The sequence below is a fragment of the Taudactylus pleione genome, unplaced genomic scaffold, assembly GCF_031769625.1.
Source record: "Taudactylus pleione unplaced genomic scaffold, aTauple2 ptg000372l, whole genome shotgun sequence".
In the NCBI taxonomy this organism is placed as follows: Eukaryota; Metazoa; Chordata; class Amphibia; order Anura; family Myobatrachidae; genus Taudactylus; species Taudactylus pleione.
In genome coordinates this window covers 5757529-5776786 of record NW_028284773.1, presented here as the reverse complement: position 1 = coordinate 5776786, position 19258 = coordinate 5757529, and the positions used below count along the sequence as shown (strand labels likewise).

General features: G+C 45.5%; 1 pseudogene; it reads right to left on the bottom strand.

The window, feature by feature from the left end:
- Window positions 1-18220: 18220 nt before the first annotated feature.
- LOC148508261 (cyclin-dependent kinase 5 activator 1-like) lies at window positions 18221-19045 on the bottom strand (annotated as a pseudogene).
- Between the last annotated feature and the right edge of the window lie 213 nt (window positions 19046-19258).

The following is a 19258-nucleotide window of genomic DNA, read 5'->3' as shown; positions in this document are numbered from 1 at the left end:
CACCTCTGTGCTCATGTCCCCACAACTCTCTATACCCCTGCAACCCCATCTCCTCTGTGCCCCTGCCTCCTCTATGGCCCCCTGTCTTTTCCCCTGCACCTCCTTTCCTCTGTGCCCATGCCCCCCTTTTGTCAGTGCCCCTGCCCCCACTACCTCCTCCTCTGTGCACCTCTCTCTCCTCTTCCCCTGCCTCTTCTATGCCGCCCCTGCACCCCCCCTCTCCTCTCTGCTCCTGCCACAACCCTCTATACCCCTGCATCTTCCCTCTCCTCTGTGTTCCTGTTGCCTCTATGCCCCCTCAGATCTTTGCCCCTGCACCGCCATCTCCTCTGTGCCCCTGCTCCCACTACTTCTTATATACCACTGCACCCACTCTCCTCTGTATCCCTGTTTTTAAGCAAGGGATTTAAAAGCCCGGTGCTGGTTGTGTTTTGGGGGGACGGGGCACCTTTTTTTTTTTTTTTTACGCATTCAATTTTTAACATAGATGCATAGATGGATCTCACTGCTGCGTTTGTGCATCTGTGACTTATTGATTTTATTTTCTCAGGTGCATGCGCAGTACTGGTGAGCCTTCTGACTCCCACTGATGGCCCCTTTGCACTGCACTGCTGCCACTGCTCTGCACCACCGCTGCTGCTGCTACCCCACACACCTACAGCCTGCCCCTGCAGCTGTCTCGCACTCTGCACCTCCCAAACCACCTCCTGTGTGCTAGTGTACCATATTGTTGCCCTTCTCCCCTGCAGGTGGCCCGGTTTGCACCTCCAAACCCTGATAGTTAATGAATTTTTAAAAAGCTATAAAATTCCATAGACAAAAAACCTTACGGTTTCACGTGTCCCATTAAGGCTTCTTAGACATGATCTGAAATTTCACAAAACCTTCTGAATTTGTGCCACTCAAAATTAAAAAAGCAATGAAATATGATCATTAAGGCTGATGCCTTAATGGACATGTTCCTTGCGCAATACAGATATGGTATGCCATCACACCCTGTGGTTAACAGCAGATTCGGCACTCTCACAGAGTGAGATTGCTGTCACTCACAAAATGGTGGAGTTGCTCATTCACAGAATTGTGTGCTCATTGGAATACACACATGCAGTCTATGCAACTTAGGTCTGAGCAGAAGATAGAGCTGCACAGATGGGATAAGAGTGGAGTGGATGGGAAAGAGTCAGATCGGTGTGCATGGGGACATATAAGCATGGAGAGTGGGGGAGCTTAAGCAGCACTGATGGGAAGGAGCGAAAATGATGCAGATGGGTGGAAAACAGTGGTGTGGATGGGGGGACAAAGTGATGCAGATGTGTGGAAAATAGTTGTGCGGATGCAGGGGAGAGGCATGGTTTGGGAGAACAGAGACGTGAATAGGGGTACACAGTGGCATGGATGGGGAAGACAGAGCAGCGCAGATGGGTAAAGACAGATTTGTACGGATGACAGAATACAGACTCGCACAATGGGAGAACACACATCAGTAGAGATTGGGAAAGACAGATGGGTGTGGATAAGGATGAAGACAGATTGCTACGGTTGGGGGGAGGGCCAGAGTGGTGCAGATGGAGGAAGAAATAGTGGCACAGATGAGGGGAAGACAAAGTGGTGTCACTAGGGGGAAAGTGGTGGTGCAGATGGAAGGAAACAGAGTAGCACGGATGCAGGAAGACAGGGTGACGCGGAAGGGAAAAGACAGATTTGTGCATATGAGAGAATAAAGAGCTAGCACAGTTAGGAGACCACACAGCTGTAGAGATTGGGGAAGTTATACCAGCATAGTGGCGAAGATAGTGTACATGCATAGTGTGATAAGGTAGGGGTAGCAGGTCCCTCTCCTGTGGTAGATGGACATAACCTTGCACAGTCCAAAAGTCCCCCATCATCATTGCACCCACAGGGCGAGCACACCTTCCATACCCCACCGTCATAACCTTACACACAGTAGACAGGAAACAGCTTTCCAGTCATGGATTTTCATGCAAGCTGGACGGTGCCAGTTTTTATTGTGCAATTTCAACTATCAAATAATCAAAACATAAAATAAACCCTAGCCCGGATGGGCACTAACTAGACAGTAAGTTCCCTATCTAACAGAACACTAAACAAAATCCCCATCCACAGTACCTTCTGGTTTACAGCCAACAGTGTATCAGTGCAAGCTAACCAGTGGTCTGCTCTCCCAGGTATGAGACACTTAGGTACAACTGAACACAGCTTAAATCAGCCAGTTCCAGGTGTAATCCCTAATGATCCTGCTACCAGGCTGAAAGGAGTGGCCTGTGGATGGGGCCCTCCCTCTCCTCACATCCACAACCCCAGGACCCAAACCGGCTTTTCCAAAAGCTGATACTCTGGTCTGTTTACAAAAGTGACTTCTCCGGGGTATTTTTAGAACACATAGGCCAAAAACCTAGGACAAATGTACCTGCCATTGACCACCTTACCAGTGCTTCTATCACATATCCCCCCCCTTTGTTTCAACCTGTGGGGCGGAACAACTGCAGCCCCCAAACAATGGACACGTGACAAAGCATCTGCATTGGCCAGCTGGCTTCCTGGCCTATGTTCTACCATAAATTTAAAGGTTTGTAATGCCAAGAACCATCTCGTTATTCTCGCATTACTGTCCTTGTTTTCTGACATCCACTTCAGAGGGACATGGTCAGTGATCAATCTGAACTTCCTTCCCACCAAGTAGTACCTGAGAGTCTCTAATGCCCACTTTATGGCCAATGCTTCTTTCTCGACCGTAGCATAGTTTCTTTCATGTACATTTAAATTCCGACTTAACAAGAAAATCGGGTGTTCTTCACCCTCATTGCTTTGGGACAGGAACGCTCTGATGCCTACATCTGACGCATCAGTTTGTACAACAAACTCTCTGCCAAAATCAGGGGTCATCAGCACTGGTTGGGTACATAATGCTATTTTTAACTCCTGGAAAGCCTTCTCTGCTTCAGGATCCCTTTCCACCATGACTTTCTGTTTGCCCTTGGTAAGGTCAGTCAGTGGGACTGCAATGGTGGCAAATTTGGCTATAAACCTAGTATAATACCCAGTGATCCCTAAGAAGGCTCTCACCTGCTTCTTATTCAGGGGTCATGGTCAGTTTTGTATTGCCTCAAACTTATTGAGCTGTGGCTTTATCAAACCTCTGCCAATGGTGTACCCAAGATACTTTACTTCTTCCATCCCCAGACAACACTTTTTAGGGTTGGCTGTCAAACCTGCCTTATAGATGGAGTTCAACACTGCTTGTACTCTGGGCAAGTGAGACTGCCAATCAGGACTATAAATGACCACATCATCCAGTTAAGCAGCAGCATACTGTCTATGGGACCTTAGAATCCTATCCATCATTCTTTGAAAGGTAGCAGGTGCCCCATATAGTCCAAAGGGCAACATCTTGTATTGAAACAACCCCTCTGGTGCAGAAAAAGCTGTAATTTTTTTGGTGAGCTCTGTTAACGGCACTTGCCAATACCCTCTGGTTAAGTCAAGAGTAGTTAAATATCTGGCTGTCCCCAGCCTTTCAATTAGTTCATCCACCCTAGGCATTGGGTAGGCATCGAACTTTGACACACTGTTCAATTTGCATCATTGCAGAATTGCGCACTCCCGTCAGATTTTGGAATGAGCACAATGGGACTTGACCACTCACTATGCGATTCTTCAATTACACCCAACTCTAACATTTTTTAAATTTCATTCTCTTTGGACTTCTGGTAACCTATAGGGCTTTAGGTTAACCTTAACCCCTGGGTCAGTGATTACGTCATGTCTAATGACTGTGGTTTTCCCTGGTAGGTCAGAAAACAGCACCCAATTTCTGATCAGAAATTCCTTAACTTCCTGCTGTTGACTGGCTGACAGGGTTTTTGCCACTGTCACTTCAGGAACCATGGGACCTGTGTTTACTGGAGGGGCTCGGACAGCTGACAGTGCTGCTCTATCCTTCCAGGGTTTTATAAGATTTACATGGTATATTTGTTCTGGCTTTCTTTTCCCTGGCTGGTAAACTTTATCATTGACCTGCCCCACTTTTTCTAAAATTTCAAAGGGTCCTTGCCATTTAGCCAAAAGTTTACTTTCTACTGTGGGAACCAACACCAACACTCTGTCCCAAGGAGTAAAGTTGGGTAAGTGAGCATTGCGGTTGTATACCCTCTGCTGTGCCTGTTGGGTCTGTTCCAAGTGCTCTCTTACTATCGGCACCACAGCAGCAATTCTTTCTTGCATTTCAGAAACATGCTCAATAACTGTTTTATACAGACTGGACTGCCCCTCCCATGTCTCTTTGGCAATGTCAAGTAATCCCCTTGGATGTCTCCCGTACAATAAATCAAAAGGGGAAAACCCTGTGGAGGATTGGGAAACCTCTCTTATGGCCAATGGCAAATAAGGTAACAAGTAATCCCAATCTCTACCATCTTTGTCCACTACTTTCCTTAGCATGTGTTTTAAAGTTTTATTAAACCTCTCCACTAACCCATCGGTCTGGGGATGGTACACAGAGGTTCTTAACTGGTCAATTTTAAACAGGCGGCATAACTCCTTCTTGATTTTTGACATAAATGGGGTACCTTGGTCAGTCAGGATCTCCTTAGGTATTCCCAACCTGCTAAAAACATCATGGACTAATTCTCTAGCAATGGTCTTGGTTGACGTATTGCGTAATGGTATCGCTTTCGGGTACCTGGTAGCGTAATCCATTATCACCAGAATATATTGATGGCCCTGAGCAGATTTCATTAATGGCCCAACCAAATCCATAGCTATTCTTTCAAAAGGAACCTCAATAATGGGTAACGGAACAAGGGGATTTTTGAAATGTGGCCTTGGAGCATGATACTGACATTCAGGACAGGATGAACAATAGTCAGATACCTCTTTATGGACCCCGGGCCAAAAAATCTCTGCATAATTTTCTCAGTGGTTTTTTCTACCCCTAGGTGGCCTGCTGTTATATGACCATGGGCCTTGTGGAACAATTAATAGTTCCCAAAGCTTACAGAAGAACAGTGTTGGATCTACAACACTGTTCTTCTGTAAGCTTTGGGAACTATTAATTGTTCCACAATATCTTACCCCTTCTTAGACACCTGATACAACAAATCCTGACATACTGCCATGTGAGGATATGACAAAGGACTATCGGGGTCTGTGGGTTTACCATTGATCACCTTGACATTCTCCCTGGCTTTTACCACAGTAAGGTCATTTAACTGCTCCACGGCAAAGACCTCTCTTCTGACCTCTAAATCAGGCAGATGATCAACTGGCTCAACAACATTTCCCACCTCAGTGGGAGGCACATCACTTGGTGAGCCACCATCACACTTTGCATTCTCTAGTTTGCCAATCATACTAGAAAAAGAGAACATCTCTGACTCTGAAGAAACTTCCTCTGCTACTACGCCAGTAACCTTCTCAAACAAGCCAGGGGAATTTACCACTGTGCAAAATCGGCTTTCCCACAACTTCCGTAAGTGAACAAAGTCTCTCCCCAATATTGCAGCATAAATTAAGCCATGTACCAAACCCACAGAGACTATCGCGGAACCTCATGGTGTCTCGATGTTCACTTCTGCAGTAATATAATAGGGAGTGTCCCCATGTATGCAGGTCACACCAACAGTTTTCCCCTTAGCTTCAAGCGTTCACCAGCTCAGCTTTCATAAGTGTCACCAGGCTACCAGAATCTAACAGAGCCTCTACATGGTTGTCTTCTACAGTGAGTACACACATGCTTATCAGTCTCAGCCCGATGGTAACCAGTAAAGGCTGGCTGTGCAAAGAAAGACCCCCTGTGGTATACATGAGCAGTATCACATTGCATAGGTTCAGAGGTAAGAGAACAATTAGCTACAATATGGTCAAAGCCACCACATCGGAAACACTGAATCACATTATAATCTAGTCTTTTATGGGGAAGGAACCTTCCTGGCCTGGCTGGCCTGTCTTCAGGTTCCTCACCCTCAGTCTTAGGTACATTCCATCACCCAGCACTCTTCTCCCCTGGAACAGTCTTACCAGTGCTGATGGGAGTTCACCGTTGTGCCATCGGGGCTCAGTGGGGCAGACTCAACAGCTCCTCAGCTGCCACGTACCTCTCCACTAGTTTGACTACCTGGTCTGCAGACTTAGGGTCTGCATGGCTCACCCCCTTGCGCAGAGATGCAGGTAGCAACTGCAGATACCGGTCCATCATGACTCTTTCCACGATCTGTGGTCCTGTCAGCGTCTTGGGCTGTAGCCATTTTGTGGTTAGATGAATGAGGTCATGCATCTGGAGCGTGGAGGTTTTTCCATTTGGAACTCCCAGCGATGGACTCGTTGGACCCGAACAAATGAGGTGACTCCCAAACGGGTTACGATCTCCCGTTTTAACTTTGCATAGTCCTTGACATCAGCCAGGCATAAATCATAGTAGGCCTATTGTTGTTCTCCAGACAGGAAGGGTGCCACAAGACTTGCCCACTGTTCCTTGTGCCAACTCTCCCTTTCTGCGGTTCTCTCAAAGGCCATAAGATACGCCTCCACGTCATCACTCGGGGTCATCTTCTGCAAAAAATGACTGGCACTTATAGAGCAAGTGTTGAATGGAGGGTCAGTGTAAGCATCTCCAGTCTGGGCTACTAGGTGTTGTACCACCTCTTTTATGGCCTGGCTGTTCTCCGCTAAGGCCTGGCAGGTTTCCTCGATGGTAACTTGTTGTTGCCTTAGGGCTGCCTCCTGAAATTTGTTGGTTTCCTGCTGGGCTGCCATAGCCTGGAGCAAGGCCTTAACAATGTCCTCCATGTTGTCTTTAGGGATCAGCTGAAAGCAGAACCTGGCCTCTCTGAGCATCTGTTGACGCTACCTTCATGGATTCCACAATCTTGTGTCTGTCCCTTTAAATTTTAAAAGACAAATATTTCCTTGTTGCAATTTCAGTGTGTGCTTGCCCGCATTCTCCACCAATTGTGATAAGGTCGGGGTAGCGAGTCCCTCTCCTGGGGTAAATGGACACCACCTTACACACAGCAGCCAGGAAACAGCACTCCAGTCATGGATTTTCATGCAAGCTGGACGGTGCCAGTTTTTATTGTGCAATTTCAACAATCAAATAAACAATACATAAAATAAACCCTAGCCCAGCTGGGCACTAACTAGACAGTAAGTTCCCTATCTAACAGAACACTAAACAAAATCCCTATCCACAGTACCTTCTGGTTTACAGCCAACAGTGTCTCAGAGCAAGCTAACCTGCGGCCTGCTCTCCCAGGTATGAGACACTCAGCTACAACTGAACACAGCTTAAATCAGCGAGTTCCAGGTGTAATCCCTAATGAGCCTGCTACCAGGCTGAAAGGCTCAAAACCAGGAGTGGCCTGTGGATGGGGCCCTCCCTCTCCTCACATCCACACCCCCAGGACCCAAACTGGCTTTTCCAAAAGCCGATACTCTGGCCTGCTTACAAAACAGACTTCTCCTGGGGTTTTTTAGAACACATAGGCCAAAAACCTAGGACAAATGTACTTGCCATTGACCACTTTACCAGTGCTTCTATCACAATAGACAGAGTATGATAGTTTTAGAAATTAAGTAGCTGAATGTGTATTCTAAATGAGATAGATGTATGGAGTGACAAAGATATTGGAACCCAGTGGGATTGTTGTGGTAAATGAATGGGAAGATTGTGGGCACTGAGTGGGATGTGTGTGCCACATAACTGCTCAGACCTCAGTTGCATAGACTGCATGTGTGTATTCCAATGAGCACACAATTCTGTGAATTAGCAGCTCCACCATTTTGTGAGTGACAGCAATCTCACTCTGTGAGAGTGCTGAATCTGCAGTTAACCACAGGGTGTGATGGCATACCATATCTGTATTGCGCAAGGAATACGTCCATTAAGGCATCAGCCTTAATGATCGTAATTTCATTGCTTTTTTTTAGTTTGAGTGGCACAAATTCAGAAGGTTATGTGAAATTTCAGATCATGTCTAAGAAGCCTTAATGGGACATGTGAAACCGTAAGGTTTTTTTGTCTATGGAATTTTATAGCTTTTTAAAAATTCATTAACTATCAGGGTTTGTAGGTGCAAACCGGGCCACCTGCAGGGGAGAAGGGCAACAATATGGTACACTAGCACAGGTGGAAGAGGGGCCAGCACACAGGAGGTGGTTTTGTGAAATTTCAGATCATGTCTAAGAAGCCTTAATGGGACATGTGAAACTGTATGTTTTTTTTGTCTATGGAATATATAAATAAATATATATATATATATATATATATATATACATACAGTATATACAGTATATATATATATATATATATATATGATAATGTTGTTTTTTTTGGGAGCTCCTAAACTCTATATGGGACCCATTTCCCACTTCGTATAGTATACTATTTGTCCCTATTACATAGAGTATTGTAAGGTGATAAAGGTGAAGTTTTTATTTCTCCTATCGGGCTTACTGTACTCAGACCTTTTCAACCTGAGTTCACCCAAGTGCAACTAATAACCTTCTTTCCTTTTAGTGCACAGTTTTATAAAAAAACATAAAATCACATTTAAAACTTATTCTTACATATACATAGACATCTTGACCATTGTGAGACAGATGTTAATACACTTGCGATCTCCCTTTATAAGGAAAGCACTTTGACAGCCTTTAGGGCCTACTTTGCATCTTGAATTTGTATCTTGTCACCCAATGCATTTCGTCATAAATTACTTCCTCAGGGGAGTTGCAATGGTGTTTGGGTTAATCCCAGTTGGACGTTAGATAATTGTATGCCTCCAAACTCTTAATCACATTTGTGAAGCAATCCTGGATTCCACTTCTTAGGGACTGGTTATTTACTTCTACCGGGAGTATATATCCACCAGGAATATTAATTTAAGAATGGTGACAATGTAACAATGTAAGCTGTTAGCACTGGATCAAACAGTCTCTCAGATACAGTTGTCCGTCTTGTTAGCAACTGGTTATCTATTTGTACTGGAGATTTAAATCTACTAGGAAGGTAAGCTTTTAGCCTACACTTAAAATGTCAGTTTCTCAGCATACTACTCAGTTCACCAGTCTGGAAATGACCATTGGGTGGAGGACAGGTCTTTCTGGAGTCAGGCAGGTAATGTTTAGGCAGGGCTGCGCCCTTCAGGCTATGGTGCTCTGTGCAATGGCCCTGCTGACCCATGCCTTGAGCCGACCCACTGTTGACATGCCTCCGATACTCCCATAATACGCCCACTGAACAGACCATTTTTGCATGCACTACTAGCCACTTTCCAGTCACCAACCAGGAATGCCCATCACTATTCTGCAACCTTTCTGATATTGTCTTAAACAGCGTGTACACTCTTTGTGTGTACATTAGCAAAAATAATTTTCAAGAAAGTACTTCTGATTCACTAGCAGATGACTGGTGCAGAAGAGTAAGAAACTATATACCAAACATTATTTCCAAGAAAGCACTTCTGATGCACTATTTGTCAGGTTTTTGTTTTTATGTCTCTTGATATTTCAAAATAGGGCATATTTATTTTTACAGCTCTGGAGTATTGATTTTACTTAAAGTATACGTGATCTTCTGGATGCAAATGCTCAAAGTAATTACTCAAAAAGTTTAAAAATTAGCTGCCAGGTTAACATGTTTGTAGTGTGTGTGTGTGTGTGTGCGTGTGTGTGTAAGTGTTTGTGTAGGTGTGTGTGTGTAGTTGTGTGTAGGTGTGTGTGTGGTGTGTGTGTGACAATCCCCGGAAGGAATCGACTCCGATTAGTGCAGAGTGGAGGATTGTGCAAGGAGATAGTTTGGGGGTACCCCTTGTAGACTGGTAATACATTTGTTGCAGCCTATAGGCTGAAATATCAACTGAGAGCAAGAATGAGACAGTCCTGCTACAGCCTTGAGGGCTGGAACACGTGGCTAGTGGAGGCTGTTATTGCCTTGAGGGCTGATGAGGTGTTGCAGCCTTGAAGGCTGGTAAGCCTTGGCGAGAAGCAGCCTCTGGGCTGTGTACAAGAAGTGCAGAAGTGCGGCTTGTGCCGCTGGGTTGACACGCCGCCGTACACTAGTTTGCATACAAGGAGTGCAGAAGTGCGGCTTTTGCCACCGGGTTGACACACAGCCGTACACTAGTTTGCATACAAGGAGTGCAGAAGTGCGGATTGTGCCGCCAGGTTGACACAAGTAGCAGTACATAGGTTGCGTACACTCGGTGCAGTAAGTATGCTATTTAAGGTATTTCCTTAAATTTGCTCCACCCTGATGCCTCATGCAGCAATCACATTATTCCTGCATATAGACACACTGTAGGTAATGCCAATATTTGTTATGTAATCGGAATTTCGGCTGAAGCAGAACACTTTTAAAAACTGGCAAACTAGGTTACTAGTGCACTGACAATGAAAGCAAGCTACACAAATTATACATTGCAGATCATCATCGAATACGTATTCACTAGTTAGGGGATAGGGGAAGAATACTTACCGGACATTGTAGGATTGTAGGTCTGACCCGGAAGTGATAGTCACATGACCCCAGTGCTAAAAGTGCAAGAAATGGAAAAATGTGTTTATAATGTTGTTTTTTGGGGCGTGGGTCAACTGGATTGCTTTGGTTGGGCTGCTTCAGGGCATCGCATTATAAACACATTTTTCCTTTCTTGCACTTTGAGCACCTCTATTGTTTGTTTAATATTCATGTATTATTTTCAAATCTTTATTTTTCACCTTACTATATGCAGCAGTAGCTGCTCTTATGTATCTAACACCTTTTTACACTAGTAGACAAAAACAAAGGAGAAGACACAGAAGCGCAAAAACTAGAGTTATGGAAACTGAGTAAAGTTAAAAATAAAATGTTCAAAAATAGTTCAAAATCCGTAGTTCATATTCGAAAATAGAGGAGGGTATAATGTAATTCCAGAGTTACTGATCGTGGATCAATCTTCAGATCTCCCATAAGGCATATGTGGAAACATGAAAGAGAGAGTCCACCATAGTGTATTACCATTTATTATTTATTATGCCAGAGAGTAGGGATGTTAACACCTTCCCAATAATGCTGGATGGCAGGGTTTTATTTAATACCAGCCCTGGGAGTATCCTCAACAAATTTTCTGGATTTTAGCTCACTCCCGTCTGGCCGGAAGTGACGTTTGTGTGTCACTGCCAGACCGGAAGTGATGCTTGTGTGCGGAAGTAATCTCTCGCTTTTATTCTTGAGGCAGTTGAGTAGTCGTTTGAGGCAACAGGGAGTGGAGTATCCTCCTAGCAGCACTCTGTGTTTGATGTTTTTTTACTTCTATTTTTTGTGCTGACTCCTGATCCCAGGAAGTATTGGACTTCCAACTAAGTGTGTTTAGTGTGTAGAGCGTTTACACTAGGGGTGTGCACCGGCCACTTTTCGTGTTTTGTGTTTTGGTTTTGGATCTGGATCTTTCTTCGTGTTTTGGATCTGGATTGGTTTTGCCAAAACCACCCTTCCGTGTTTTGGGTTCTGGGTTTTGTGTTTTGGATCTGTATTTTTTTGAAAAAAAGCATAAAAACAGCTAAAATCACAGAATTTGTAGGTTTTTCTGCTCCTATGCTATTATTAACCTCAATAACCTTAATTTCCACTCATTTCCAGTCTATTCTGAACACCTCACACCTCACAATAGTGTTTTTATGTCCAAAAGGTTGCACCGAGGTAGCTGGATGACTATGCTAAGCAACACGAGTGGGCGGCACAAACACGTGACCCATCTAGGCGTGATACTGCAGTGGCAGACAGGATGGCAGTTTGAAAAACTAGGCCCCAAACTGTACATAATGCAAAGAAAAAAAAGAGGTGCAAGATGGAATTGTCCTTGGGCCCTCCCACCCACCCTTATGTTGTATAAACAGGACATGCACACTTTAACAAACCAATCATTTCAGCGCCAGGGTCTGCCACACAACTGTGGCTGAAATTATTGGTTCGTTTGGGCCCCCACAAAACAAGCTGGCAATTAATGTGTCCCTGCACAAACTGGCTCTACGGAGGCAAGATGTCATCCTCATCCTCCTCATCCACCGATTCCTCACCCTCTTCAGTGTGTACATCCTCATCCTCACAAAGTATTAACTCGTCCCCACTTGAATCCACCACCACAGGTCTCTCTGTACGTTCTGGAGGCTGGTCTCCCTGGAAGAGCTGATAATTCATTTTGATGAACATCATCTTCTCCACATTCTGTGGAAGCAACCTCCTACGCCTTTCGCTGACAAGGTTCCCGGCTGCACTAAACACTCTTTCGGAGTACACACTGGAGGGGGGGCAACTCAGGTAAAATAGAGCCAGTTTGTACAGGGGCCTCCAAATTGCCTCTTTTTCCTGCCAGTACAGGTATGGACTGTCTGACATGCCTACTTGGATGCTGTCACCGATGTAATCCTCCACCATTCTGTCAATGGTGACAGTATCATATGCAGTGACAGTAGACATGTCAGAAATTGTTGCCAGGTCCTTCAGTCCGGACCAGATGTCCAAACTTGGTCCTGCCTGCCCTGCATCACCGCCAGCGGGTTGCTTAGGATACCTAAGTTTTTTCCTGGCAACCCCAGTTGCGGGAGAAAATGAAGAAGGAGCTGTTGACGTGTAACGTTCCGCTTCAGCTGACAGTGTGTTCACCAGCAGGTCTTTGCACCTCTGCAGGCTTGTGTCGGCCGGAAAGAGAGACACCACATAGGCTTTAAACCTAGGATCGAGCACGGTGGCCAAAATGTAGTGGTCTGATTTCAACAGATTGACCACCCTGGAATCCTGGCAAAGCGAATGAAGGGCTTCATCCACAAGTCCCACATGCCGAGCGGAATTGCTCCATCTTAGCTCCTCCTTCACTTTCTTCAGCTGCTTCTGCAAAAGCCTGATGAGGGGAATGACCTGACTCAAGCTGGCAGTGTCTGAACTGACTTCACGTGTGGCAAGTTCGAAGGGCTGGAGAACCTTGCACAACACGGAAATCATTCTCCACTGCGCTTGAGTCAGGTGCATACCCCCTCCTTTGCCTATGTCATAGGTGGATGTATAGGCTTGAATGGCCTTTTGCTGCTCCTCCATCCTCTGAAGCATATAGAGGGTTGAGTTCCACCGCGTCACAACCTCTTGCTTCAGGTGATGGCGGGGCAGGTTCAAGAGTGTTTGCTGGTGCTCCAGTCTTCAGCACGCAGTCGCTGAATGGCGAAAGTGGCCTGAAATTTTTCGGGCCACCCAAAGCGTCTCCTGCACGCCCCTGTCGCTTTTCAGAAAATTCTGCACCACCAAGTTTATTGTGTGAGCAAAACATGGGACGTGCTGGAATTTGCCCAGATGTAATGCCCGCACAATATTGGTGGCGTTGTCAGATATCACAAATCCCCAGGAGAGTCTAAGTGGGGTAAGCCACTGGGCGATGATTTCCCTCAGTTTCTCTAAGAGGTTGTCGGCGGTGTGCCTCTTACTGAAACCGGTGATACACAGCGTAGCCTGCCTTGGAACGAGCTGGCGTTTCTGAGATGCTGCGACTGGTGACGCTGCTGCTGTTGCTGCGTAAGGTGATACATCTACCCAGTGGGCTGTCACAGTCATATAGTCCTTAGTCTGCCCTGTTCCACTTGTCCACATGTCCGTGGTTAAGTGGACATTGGGTACAACGGCATTTTTCAGGACACTGAGGACACTTTTTCTGACGTTTCTGTACAGTCTCGGTATCGCCTGCCTAGTGAAGTGGAATCTAGACGGGATTTGGAACCGGGGACACACTACCTCCAGCAATTGTCTAAATCCCACTGCACTAATGGCGGATACCGGACACACGTTTAACACCAACATAGCAGTCAAGGCCTCAGTTATACGTTTTGCTTCAGGATGACTGCTGTCGTACTTCATCCTCCTCGCTAAGGACTGTTGGAGGGTCAATTGTTTAGTAAAAGTAGTGGTGTTCCTACTTCCTCTCTGGGATGATGAACGACTCCCAGCAACAGCAACAGCAGCAGCGGCAGCAGGAGGCGTAGCAATGCAGGATCCTCCAGAGGAATCCGGGATAGGAGAGTCAGTCATGCCAGTGACATGGCCTGCAGGACTACTTCCGATCCTGACTAAGGAGGAAATTGACGAGGAGGGAGTTGACGGTGTGGTTTGCAGGCGCTTGGATACAACAGGACAACGGGATTTAGGTGTCCCTGGACTGCTTACGGTCTTAGCCAAAGTTTCTGAACTTGACAGTAACTTATTATGAACGCGCTGCAGGTGCCGTATAAGGGAGGATGTTCCTAGGTGGTTAACGTCCCTACCCCTACTTATTCCACCTTTACATAAGGTACATATGGCAAGACAGTTGTCCGGATTTGGATAGAAATATTGCCAGACCAAAGAGGTGGAATGTTTGGTCTTCTGCCCAGGCATGACCGTGATGGGCATTTTCATCCCACGGACAACAACTGTCTCCCCCGGAGCCTGATTTAAACAAACCACATCACCATCAGAATCCTCCTCGCCAACTTCCTCCTCCGCGCCAGCTACACCAGTATCCTCATCCTGTTGTACTTCAACAGTGACATCTTCAATTTGCATATCAGCAAGTGGACTGTGGGTGCTCCTTTCAGCACTTGCAGGGGGCGTGCAAATGGTGGAAAGAGCCACCTCTTCCCGTCCAGTGCTGGGAAGGTCAGGCATCGCAACCACCACCACACTTGGACTCTCCTTGGGGATTTGTGATATCTTCTTAGAAAGCACAGTTCTTCGCTGTGCTTTTGCCAGCTTAACTCTTTTGATTTTTTTAGTGGGAGGAGGGCTTCCATCGTCATGTTAAGCTGAACCACTAGTCATGAACATACTAGGGATCGACCTTAGCCGTTCCTTGCCACTCCGTGTCGTAAATGGCATATTGGCAAGTTTACGTTTCTCTTCAGCTGATTTAAATGTTTTTTTCAAGGTCATTTTCCTGAACTTTGTCATTTGGGATTGTATGTGCCCTCTATTATGACATTGGGCATCGGCCTTGGCAGACGACGTTGATGGCATGTTATCGTCTATGTCATGACTAGTGGCAGCAGCTTCAGCACTAGGAGGAAGTGGTTCTTGATCTTTCTCTATTTTATTTTTATCGGAGAAAGTTTGGTCCTCCATTTATGTTATATCGATTTGATATATACGTGCGGCTAAACACAGAAAATATTTCTTTATTTTTGCTGGAGAGTAGTGCACTTTGTGGGTTACACCAGCCTTTAAGAAATGGGCCAGCCGGCTCTTTACTTATGGGACACAGGCGCACGCTTGGCGCTGCTCCTTTGTTGATGCACGTGCGGCTACTGCGCACACAATTCACAAACACAGAAAATAATTTTTTTTTTGGTTTGGACTGGAGTGTACTTTGGGGGTTACAGCACCCTTTAACGGTCAAGCCAGCCGGCCCTTTACTTATGACACAGGCGCACGCTTGGCACTACTTTGTTGATGCACGTGCGGCTACTGCGCACACAATTCACAAACACAGAAAATAATTTTTTTTTTGGTTTGGACTGGAGTGTACTTTGGGGGTTACAGCACCCTTTAACGGTCAAGCCAGCCGGCCCTTTACTTATGACACAGGCGCACGCTTGGCACTACTTTGTTGATGCACGTGCGGCTACTGCGCACACAATTCACAAACACAGAAAATATATTATTTTTTTAGCACTTGGGGGGAGCACCCCTGATGGACAGAGCACCCCCTGGACAACTCTACAGCACCCCTTTAGGACTGGGACACTGCACAGGACTTTGGAGTGGACACAGCCCCTATGGAGAACTGACTGCACAACACAGTCCAGCCAGCCCCTATGGACTTTGAAGTAGTGGACACAGCCCCTATTAACAACAGCAGCACAGCACAACACAGCCAGCCCCTATGGACTTTGAAGTAGTGGACAACAGCAGCACTACACTACACTACACTACACAGCCCAGCCAGCCCTAACTCCCACCCTCCCTCTTCACTGTCCACAGCCGAGTGAGAAAATGGCGCCGACGCGGGTACCTTATACAGGATCCAAAACCCGCGAGACTCGGAAGGCGGGATGATGATGTTTTGCCTCGATTTCAGATCCGAGTCAGGCGGGAAAAGTCGAGCCTGACTCGGATCGGACTCGGATCGGGGGGGCTCGGGGGGGTTCGGATTTCAGAAATCCGAACCCGCTCACCCCTAGTTTACACCCACACCATCTGGTACGCCTTTTATTTTATCTAATGTCTGGTGTTATTTAAAAGTTACTTTTCATGTGATATTTTTTATTCATCCATAATAAATGGTAATACACTATGGTGGACTCTTTCTTTCTATCTTCCATGTTTCCACTTATGGGAGATCTGAAGATTGATCCATGATCAGTAACTCTGCAATTACATTATACCCTCCTCTATTAAGTATTTTCGATTATGAACTACAGATTTTGAACTATTTTTGGATATTTTATTTTTAACTTTACTCAGTTTCCATAACTCTAGTTTTTGCACTTGTGTGTCCTGTCTACAATTCCTTTGGGGTCTTTATAGAGAAAACCCCCAGACATGTATAGCTGCATCCGGTGAAGAGCAGGTTCCTAAAACCCTCTTTTTATATACCTTTTTACACTTCACCTTTCCTCATTAGAGTGATGCCCTGGGGTGGCTTAGCTGGGCCTGTTTGGGAGTGTCCTGCACTATGGATTTCAACCCCAGTATGTTAGGGACCTACCCTCAGAGGTTACCTGGGTGTGATGGGTAGGCCCATAACCATGGCCTCTATTCATTTATTGCAAAATTCTATTGCAAAATGTATTATATTATATATAATTAGTAATATTGGAGTTGTGCACTTGTAATTCTTCTTTTTAATTAAATTGTAATCTAGATGCAATAGAGATGGGGGGGGCAGAATGGTATCTTGTCTGGTGACCCATTGGGTCTAAATCTGGTTAGGGTTAAGCTACTGGAGAGAAATTTACGGTTTAGGCTTGTGATCAGGCTGGAGATGCTGATCACCGATTGGGTGAACCTGGCAACTTGCCACTGTCCAGTGCCAGGCATGTCCCAGAGCGCCTACTGGCCTACTGTATGACATCTAACAGTTGATTCAGCCCTGGAGCTAAGAGCCAACTTCCAAACCTGGAGCTGGAAGGGAGATGAAAAACAAATGGGTGCGGGAGCTTAATTTCTGCAGCTGATCCGCTTTCTGCCAGCTTCAAGTTTTGAAATGAACCATAAAAGTAGACCAATGTTTCTATCCAATTATCATTGATTAGGAAATTCCATAAAATCTACTATATTTACTTTAAATAGACACTAAACCTAAAAAAAAATCAAAGAATGTATGCATAGCCCATAGGAAGAGATCTCCAAGGCTGGCACTGGTTTATGCAGTGGCTTAAAGCTGGAAAACTTGTATCACCACTAATGCCACCATGTAGGAAATATTGAGAAGACCCGACACCCCCGGTTTTAGATAAATATTTGCAAGTGCCGCTTCCTGTTTTGCAAACAGATATTGGTCGCCAATAAGGCAATCTCTGGACCCTCTGCAGAGCATTGTTGCAGTGACAAAATTGTAAAACATTTCACAGTTGAACCCAATCCATATATGAGACCTGTCAAGCCAAATAATACACCAACCAATTTTATAGTAAAAAACAAACAAAACATTTTATTGTCAATTCTGTGGGTTCAGGAACCCTAAGGCTGGCTTCTGTATTAGGAGACTGGATGAAGCTAGAGGTCTTGATGAAACTCCTCCTCATGCAGTTTTGTAAAAAGAATTTGGAGTAGGCTGGAGAGCCGCCTTGTGGCCTGGGGTAACTGAGACAATGGCTCAGTCTCTGAAATGGAGTTTCTAATTCTAGTAGAATAAATTGGTAGATGTAGCAGATAGCAAAGGCTGCATAGGAACAGTGAGTGCAGAAGACACCAGACCCACAGGATGCATGTAGAAGAGTCTTATCAAGTATAGTATTCTGCTGAGACTTGTTAATAGGAGCTTGTGTATAGACAGAGATGATGGGATCTGACTGAGTGTTGAAAGAGTTAGCAGGATATAACGTACCGTATGGCATTGGTGATAGACTCTTGCTGGGAGTAGTACTGGAGGTGATGTTTGAGCACAGTCTGGAGTTGATGGGGGAGCTTGCTGTGTCATGCACTGCCTGGAGCTGATGGTGGAGCACAGCATAGAGCTGATGGTGGAGCTTGCTGTGTACAAGTACTATTCTAGGCTGTTTTTATATCCTCCTGTCCACCCTCAGCCTTGAGATCAGCAAAGACCTGGATGAAATGCAGGTGGTCACTATGGATGCGGAGCATCTTTGAGCTCATGAAATCAATAATAGATAGGCAATGGCTCCAAAAGGCTTCCTTTGAGCATTCCATTAGGAATGGCTTCATCGGATAGGAGGTCGTACTACCCACGTATGTGTAGGATATGTACAGACATGTTGACAGAAATGCCAGTAGTTCTTGCTCACTGTTCAGCTCTGATGGAATGACCTCTCGGCAGAGCATGTAGAGGAATACAACATTGGCCGGGTTGATGAAGCCTTCTTCCTGCCAGTATCCAGTGAGAGTCATATCTAGACTTGTCATCCATAAAATAATATCTGTAGGTGACATATTGTTGAATAGGTTACACCTTCAACAGATGAACTTAGCAAAACAGCTCAGGAGCTCACTGGTGGATGCCTGCATCATTGTGCATTTTGGACTCAAGCACACTTGCTGGCCTTCAGCTGACTCAAAGACATTAGGCACATGCTTCTTAGCAAGAGTGTTGTGTGAGACCTATGTGAAGGTTGTTAAATCAACACAGGATATAGATTCCTTCATGCTCTCTCTGATGAGGTGGGTAACATTGGCTTCACCATTTTTACCTTGTCTCCTCTTAGCCAGTAATCGCCTAAAGCGCCGGATGAGCGAATGTCTTTCAACAGATCTTCCTGACTCGCTCTTCTCGACAGCAGCGCATTGAGTGCCATTTGATGAATGTTCCTCATGCTGACCCACCTTGCGGCAGCACGGGAGTGGGAAGCAATTCCACATTCCTATTCAAGGTCCTATTCTTTATCCATGGTACCTGCAAGCAGAAATGTCTGCAGGAATCACATATGGATTTGGGCTGTGATCTGTGGTGGCTCTGACTGCAGCAGACAATCAGATAGGCACAATTTCCAGCACTTTGTAAAAGAAGCTGCCCGTTTGTAGACTAGGAGGTTGTTGTCAAAGGTGCTCTGCTTACAATGGGCAATGTGACAC